We start from the raw sequence: 9141 nt of genomic DNA, 5'->3' as shown, positions 1-9141 counted from the left end.
GCCTCGCCTATTGCATCCTTCTCCAATCCCCCATGCGGATCCATCCCCCATGCGGGTCCTATACGACTTGATTCCCTTCCCACCCCTTCTCCTTTTCCTCGAATGGATATGAATCCTTTACACCTCCCACAAGCTCTATCCCCCACACCCGCTTGTCTCTCCCATCCTCACCCATCCCCACCCACCTGCTCACCATCTTCACACCCTCCATACCCTTTCCCAAGGTGGCTTCCACCAACTCCCCGTAACTGATGATGTCCTTGTCCCATCCATCTACCCTTCCTACCAGCTCTGACTCTCCCCCCACATTCCCTCTCTTTTTTCCCCCAGGGCTCCCTCTCTCCCTCTTCACCTCCCCTTCCCCCCCTCCTCCCTCCCACATCTCCCACTTACACACCTCTCCCTAGGCTTCCAACCCCCCTACCTCCTCCCCCAACTCTCCCTTCTTTCTCCCCCTGGCTCCACCTCCCCCCCCCTTCCTGCCCTCCAACCTCTCCCTTTGACCTGGAGGCAGCCCCCCCCACCCCCTTTGTCAGTGTGAGTGCTTCGCCGATGATCGTCGCCAGTGTTTTCTGTGCGTCAGTGTCTCTCTGTGTGTGTACAGTGTGTTCATCAGTGTTTTCTCCTACGTTCGTGTCTCCACCTGGACGTCTTCATCTGTTTTCAACTGGTGCCACCCTTCATTACAGTGTCTTCCGTCGAACGACTTCTGATCTCTTGTGCAGTGTTTACCATGTTTTTTATGTTTTCTATGCCTTCCGTGTGTTTATGTTGTGTCTTTTGGCCGAAGGGCGGTGTATGTTAGCCGCCGCCCTGAGCTGAGGCATGAAATTACAATAAAGAAATAAAAATGATCTACTCGACAGTTGTACTCCATTCTCTTTAACTCACTGCACTGTGTGGACTGCTGTAGGACACTGAAACTCGCGAAACATTTCTTCCACAATTTTTTTTTTTTTTTTTTTTTTTTTTGCACCATCCTCTGCAATGCTCGACGTATTCTATTCGTCAGTACACGAGGTTTGCTTCTCCTTGGTTTACCGGTGGTTGCTACTTCGCACTTCCACTTCACAATCACATTACCAACAATCGACTTGGGCAGCTTTAGAAGGACTGAAATATATGGCTCGCGCAGGATACAGTGGCCGACGAACAGTGACCAGTTTTCGTCCATAAGTGCTGGGCGATTTCAACCGTTTGTCCAGAAGGAGAGGGCGATGAGTGAGTTCCTCTTTTCGGCGGTCAGCGATGACAGAATCGAGGCGCGCACCCTGCAATCTTTCTCAAACGATTTTACGGAAACTACTCGGTAAAAAAAATCAAATTTCTTTTACCTATTGCTTTATATGTCAGGATCATGACAATGTAGCCACCATTTCGTTAATGGTCATAGCTATTGTGATATTTGAGTGAAAGTGGGACATTGCGCGGAATTCGTAAAAGTGTGCAATGGAAAATAGAGGTCGCTATGAGGCTGCGTTTGATGCATACTACGTCATATGTTGTTGCTTATGAAATCTAACTAACATATTGAATTTTTCTTTAGACTTGGGTAGAGGAATCCATCTGTCACCAATCTCGAGAGAACTGGTCTGATGTAGTACACTCATTTGCAATCGCGCCGCGCCAGTGATAAAGCCAGAGTGAAATATCCACAACATTCCTCGTATTTCACAAACGCTTTCAGATATCGAAATATTTTGGCAGTTCATAGCACGCAAAGGCGAGACTATTTAACCGTATCGTTATTATGGAAAATTTCATTATCTATCGTGTTTTTCCAATAACTACAGACTTTTTCGGTGAATGAATGTAAGTTTTAAGGACCGCCGATAGCTGGTGAAAAGAGAAATGCTTTACACCTTTTTTTTTTGTGCCGACGGCGGTATTTTTCATAACCTACTGACTTTACCTTTCCTCACTTATCCACTTAATAAACTTAATGAGCCACTGTTTCAGAAGAAATGTTACATCTGCAGCGTTGCAGTATATGGTGCGGAGACCTGAACATTGAGGAAGGAAGATGAAAGAAGGTTGGAGGCACTAGAGATGTGGATATGGAGAAGAATGGAAAAAGTGAAATGAGAAGACCGAGTAAGGAATGAAGAAGTATTAAGAAGAGTTGGAGGAGAAAGAAACATGCCGAAAGTTACCGGAAAGAGAAAACGGAACTCGATTGGACATTGTTTGATGAGGGACTGTTTATTGAAGGAAGGAATAGAGGGAATGGTGAAGGGAAAAGGGGGAAGAGGAAAAAGAAGATATCAAATGCTGAACAATATAAAACGAGAGAAATATTCAGAAATGAAAAGACTGGCTATGGGCAGACAAAAATGGAAGAGGCTTAACCAATGACAAGACCCGCCGTAAGGCAGAATACAATACTACTACTTCAGAATTCTCTCGCAATTGTATCTGCACAACATGTTAGTAAGCGAGACAGTGTAAACTCCGTTGTGTTTTGGCAAAAGAATCAGATTTGCTCAAAATTCACCACCCATGACACTTCTCTGAAAGCTCCAAATGGTTAATAAGCCAGGCGAAAATAAATCGCAGCATTTTCGGCGGAATTCTTTTTAGATACTAACGAAAGCAGACGTCACAGTAGATCTTTTTGAATAGCCACCATGCAAGTGTAGGCGTGAAGGGGCTCCACTAAATATTTACAAAAGATATGAACGTAGGCCTCAATTTGGAACACCACCTCCCCTCCAACGCTCTGAGAGACCCCCCCCCCCCCACCACTGCCCGCTCTCCCCATGCTTCCCCAGACGACTCCGCATCTAGCGGCCACGGACGGCAATCTGCGCAGATTTGTAGTGCAAAATGTAATGTCAAAGAGGAGACGATTTGTTGCTGTTATACACACATCAAAAAAAGTTTTGTATCACCTCGGTTCCGAGAGTTCCGGAACCTGTACAGAAAATTGGAATAGAGATCAACACGAACATCATTTCCGCCCTTTTTATTGCTCACGAAAACCACACATTGCATGTCGTACCACCACACAGCGAGACCTTCCGAGGTGGTGGGGTAGATTGCTGTACACACCGGTACCTCTAATAAACAGTAGCAGGTCTTCTTGCATTGAAGCGTGCCTGTATTCGTCGTGGCCTACTATCCATACGTTCATCAAGGCAATGTTGGTCCAGATTTTCCCATTCCTCAACGGCGATGCGGCGTAGATGCCTCAGAGTGGTTGGTGGGTCATTTCGTTCATAAACAGCCCTTTTCAATGGCATGTTCGATAGGGTTTATGTCTGGAGAACATGCTGGCCACCCTAGTCGAGAGATGTCGTTATCCTGAAGCAAGTCATTCACAAGATGTGCACGATAGGGGCGCGAACTGTCGTCCATGAACACGAATGCCTCGCCAATATGCTGCCGATACGGTTGCACTATCGGTCGGACGGCATTCACGTATCGTACAGCCGTTATGGCGCCTTCCATGACCACCAGCGGCGTACGTCGGCCCCATATAATGCCACCCCAAAAGAACACGGAACCTCCACCTTACCGCACTCGCTGGACAGTGTGTGTAAGGAGTTCTGCCTGACCGGGTTGCCTCCAAACACGTCTCCGACGATTGTCTGGTTGAAGGCATATGCGACACTCATCGGTGAAGAGAACGTGATGCCAATCCTGAGAGGCCCATCCGGCATGTTGCTGGGCCAATCTGTACCGTGCTGCATGGTGTCGTGGTTGCAAAGATGGACCTCGCCATGGATGTGGGGAGTGAAGTTGCGCATCATGGAGCCTATTGCGTACAGTTTGAGTCATAACACGACGTCCTGTGGCTGCACGAAAAGCTTTATTCAACAAGTGTCGTTGCTGTCGGTGTTCGTCCGAGCAGTAATCCGTAGACAGCGGTCATCCACTGCTGTAATAGCCCTTGGGCGGCCTGAGCGAGGCATGTCACCGACAGTCGCTGTCTCTCTGTATCTCCTGCATGTCCGAACAACATCGCTTTGGTTCACTCCGAGACGCCTGGACACTTTCCTTGTTGAGACCCGAACCTAGCATAAGGTAACAACGTGGGTGCAATCGAACCGCGGTATTGACCATTTAGGCATGGTTGAACTACAGACAACACGAGCCGTGTACCTCCTTCCTGATGGAACGACTGGAACTGATCGGCTGTCGGACCCGCTCCGTCTAACAGGTGTTGCTCATACATGGTTGTTTACATCTTTCGGTGGGCTTTGTGACTGACATCTCTGCACAGTCAAAGGCATTGTGTCTGTGATAAATATCCACAGTCAACGTCTATCTTCAGGAGTTCTGGGAACCACGGTGATACAAAACTTATTTGATGTGTGTAGTTCTTAAATCAATTGGATGACACACATAGTGAACTTCTCAAACTTTCGCAGGAATGGAGTGTTTCTCTGAATTACAATATCGCAGAAGTTAAGCTACATCGATGTACTAAGCACTGTTGTAAACAAATTGATATTATTATAAATATATTAACACACTTAATACACCATATTTAACGGACTTTTTTCTTCGAAAACTTGCTCGCAAAATTCAGGCGCGTCTTATACTTAAACTCAATATAAAAATGTCCAGTGTTTGATTTAAAATTCTCACCAGTCTTAATAATGGTCATATATCCGATGCCGCGGTAAACTTATCTCTATCTGGCAACATTGGATTTAGCTGGCAGCAGCGGAGCACCGATGCGGCGAACGTAAGTTGCGGGGGCTCACAATCTTCCTAACACTGTCTCCCCCCCACCCCGCCATCACAAACCAAGAACACTGTCTAGCATACGATGTGTCACTGCAGACTACACTCCCAGTGAACCTGAATCGAAAGTGATTTGTATTATTGGTAACAGTACAATATTTTTGTAAATGGTTTCGTAACGGAAAAAAATAAAAGGCTTTGCAAAAACAGACATAATGTCTGATGGGATAACCGCAATCACTGGTTTTACAATGTTACTTATAATCCGTCTTGATTGCAAAACGTTTATTCACATGACCAGTTTCGGTTCCTCTAGAACCATCTTCAGATGTGCAAATTCGGTTACAGGAGTAGCCTGTCCACATACAGCAGCTTTCACACGCTGCGTCACATCATTTTGCAATAAAGACGGATTATAAGTAACATTGTAAAAATAAAAGGTATTCATATAATCTGGGCTATAAATTGAAAGTAACAGCATGTGCAGCAGAACACGGAAACAGAGCAGCTGAGCGGTATTTCGGCCCTCCACCGACAGGAAAAAACATTCGTAATTGGCGGGCTTGTGAAGAAGAACTGCAAAAAATGGGAAATACTAAATATGCAAATAGAAGGAAGCGTTGGCCGTAATATTGACGGTTTATTGATACAAAAATCGATTTTCAATCACATAGTGATCATCTTCAGTGCTGTGGTGTACAAATTAAACTCATAGGCACTGGTATCAAGTTATTATCAGTAGCCAAAGCTAAGAAACGATCGCCGTTAGCTTTGGCCACTGATAATAACTTGATACCAGTGCCTATGAGTTTAGTTTGTACACCACAGCACTGAAGATGATCACTATGCGATTGAAAGTCGATTTTGCTATCAATAAACCGTCAATATTGCGGCCAACGCTGACCTTCCTTGCCGGCCGTTGGTGGCCGAGCGGTTCAAGGCGCTTCAGTCTGGAAACGCGCGACCGCTACGGTCGCAGGTTCGAATCCTGTCTGGGGCATGAATGTGTGTGATGTCCATAGGTTAGTTATGTTTAAGTAGTTTTAAGTTCTAGGGGACTGATTACCTCAGAAGTTAAGTCCCATAGTGCTCAGAGCCATTTGAATTTTGACCTTCCTTCCAATTTCACGTATATGGTCGTTGGGCACAGAGCACTCCATGGAGTCGCCAATCAACTAAATATGCAAATAGAGGACTGAATGCAAAATGGCCAACTCTGAAGATGGATGATTGTCAGGGATTTTAAAGGTCAGTTCGGTTTTATAAACTACGATTTTTTCAGCCTGGCTTATCAATCTAATAATAAAAATGATAAAAATGGCATTTTCTTTAAATAATTGCTTACAAATTAAGGTGCGTCTTACAGTCCATAGCGCCTTATAGTCCGTGTTTTATTGTAACTAAAGGACTTATTAATATTACTTGGGGCCTTCAAAAGTGACTGGCACTACAATAGTTGTCTATTCACAGGAACCCTATACTGAAGAAATTAATATAGGTATTCCCCGCCAATGTTTATGCACTTTTGCCGTCATTCTGGCAACTTCCGTGTTTACGTAGGAAACCATTCTCTGGGGGTATCCTGGAGCCACTGGTGGACAACTGCATGAAGCTCATCATTGGTGGTGAACTTCCCACCCCACGTGTCCTCTTCAGCGCGTCAAAGAGGGCATAGTCGCTGGGAGACAGATCTGAAAAAAAAAATGGTTCAAATGGCTCTGAGCACTATGAGACTTAACATCTGAGGTCATCAGTCCCCTAGACCTTACAACTACTTAAACCTAACTAACCTAAGGACATCACACACATCCATGCCCGAGGCAGGATTCGAACCGGTGACCGTAGCGGTCGCGCGGTTACGGACCGAAGCGCCTAGAACCGCTCGGCCACCCCGGCCGGCTTTCATTAAATAATACGTGTGGCTGCCTATTGTGATGTTGAAGCAGAACACCACGCGCCGATTTCCCTTGGTGGCGCTACTGGATGTGTCGGCGTACTTGGTGCAGTACAGATTACTGTTCAGGCTTGTATCTGGAGGGAACCACCACACCAGCAACAGCCCCTCCTCATCACGGTAGCCAGCCGCCACTTGTTTTTGCACGAACAGACCCAGCCGCCAGTTTTTGGGACAAGGGCTCCCAGTATGCTTCCACTCCACTGAATGGACTTTCTTTTCTCGAGTCTCGTGGAAAAACTATGTCTCGCTGACGGTGATCCCACGCTCAAAGAACTCGCCTGGATCTGCACTGTACTGTTGCGCCAGCTGTTGGCATATCTCCACATACTTTCCAAGATGCTACTACAGGTGGGTGTAAAATGAATGTGCACAATGGAGAATAATAAACGCTAAAATGAAGATTTGGCCCTGACTGACTACCCCCGGCAGCATCTTAGGATCTATAAATTACAATCTAAACATAAATGAATGATGAAGGCAACTAATCCTACTAAATGACAAACGTTGATCCTGCTTATATATTCATTGTAGATTTAAAAAAAACTTTATATTACAAAGCTTACATTTACTAAGTAAAATTACTCATCAATTGCCCAACTCTGCCCCTTTTTATGACTGCGCGGTCTAATATCAATAATGCGAAATGACTGACATCACCTACGCACCAAACACCAGAAGACACTACTTTCAAAGATGATCTACGGTGGTGTGGAACCTCAGTGGAAATAAACTAACGTGATCACAACTGTTTAGCTTTTATAGCCCTAATAAGCCGAAGCAATTTGCGATATCACCGTATGTACTGCGTCCGGTGCGTCGAAGTGATGGTTCTCGTACTCGTCTGCGGCGATGGAAGAACTCCAGCCACAAATAAACTCTTTCAAACACTAGGACGGCAGAAGGCAGTCCTCTGACTAATATACTCTAATACTGTCTTCTCCCCTCTGTGTTCTACAGACGAGAAACGCGAAGTCACAGACACAAGGACGGAGTTCAGATAACGTCTCAACGTAGGTATAGGCAGAGGAAGTGCTCTCAGTTACTGAACGCTGCGTACTCAACGACGACTTCCAACCCAGAGGTGAAGTCCCTCTCTGTACAATGGTACGCTTCTGAGTAAAAATCCTAGGAAATAACCCACCCTGCGTGGTTTCCGAGGTGCCGCTTCTTCGTTAGTCTCACCTGCGTCCAAAATTTTCGGCGTTCGGAAGTATTATCCAGTTATCCTTCCGGCCCCTACTACAAAACTGGCCGGCCGTCACCCTATTGTGCTCCAGAGCTGAGGTGCCACGGCGTCTGTCTAGCTACTTCCTTTGTTTAAGCAGGTCCAACACCTGTGCGGGCCTTCCACCCAGAGCTTGAGTTCTGCCTACCGTTTCATCTCCACTGGCGTTCCAACCTCTACTAGTATAGGCAATCAGTCATTACGCCGTTTTTATAATAAAGCCACTCCGTCACCTTTCTACATCTACATCCATACTCTGCAAGCCACCTGACGGTGTGTGGCGGAGGGTACCTTGAGTACCTCTATCGGTTCTCCCTTCTATTCCAGTCTCGTATTGTTCGTGGAAAGAAGGATTGTCGGTATACCTCTGTGTGGGCTCTAATCTCTCTGATTTTATCGTCGTGGTCTCTTCGCGAGATATACGTAGGCGGGAGCAATATACTGCTTGACTATTCCGTGAAGGTATGTTCTCGAAACTTCAACAAAAGCCCGTACCGAGCTACCGAGCGTCTCTCCTGTAGAGTCTTCCACTGGAGTTTATCTATCATCTCCGTGACGCTTTCACGATCACTAAATGATCCTGTAACGAAGCGCGCTGCTCTCCGTTGGATCTTCTCTATCTCTTCTATCAACCCTATCTGGTACGGATCCCACACTGCAATAAGTGTTTACAGTTATTTACAAGACGTACGTGACAATGTCAGTCTCCTTTATATATTCGTATATACAATGTACAACCTGTCACATGATACCTAATTGTGTTTGTAGATCACAGCAAAGTATGTGGATGCGTTCTTGTAAGGTGGGAAAATATAGCCACCTTACAACTTCTGATCCTGCACAATGGTGACGGAGTTGGGCACCCATTGTGCACACACATTCTTCATCTTCAGATCCTCTTATAAGGTGGTTTGGAGGGTTCCCAGTCATGGACCTGTAGCCTTCTCTAGTTCAGCAAACGTGATTTGCATGTGCCTCATTATCAAATCATTGACATAAGGGGCATTGTTTGGTTCATGTGCAGTTGCTGCATGCCTATTGCTTTCGTGTTTATCAGCATAGTCCCTGCCGTCTCTGAATGCTGATACCCAGTGAAACACAGATCTTTAGTATGGTGCTATTTCAGCTTATATGGATATTAACCACTTGCGGATGTCTGAACCAACACTCCTCTGGAGAGCAACTACTTGTCCACTGTTGGCCGTGCTTTTCTGCTTCCACCTTCTCTTACCAATGTCCACCAGTGCACTGGCAAGACAAACCAGTG

Source organism: Schistocerca piceifrons, chromosome 7 (genome assembly GCF_021461385.2).
Source record: "Schistocerca piceifrons isolate TAMUIC-IGC-003096 chromosome 7, iqSchPice1.1, whole genome shotgun sequence".
NCBI classification, from domain to species: Eukaryota; Metazoa; Arthropoda; class Insecta; order Orthoptera; family Acrididae; genus Schistocerca; species Schistocerca piceifrons.
Note: the sequence above shows the minus strand (reverse complement) of the source record.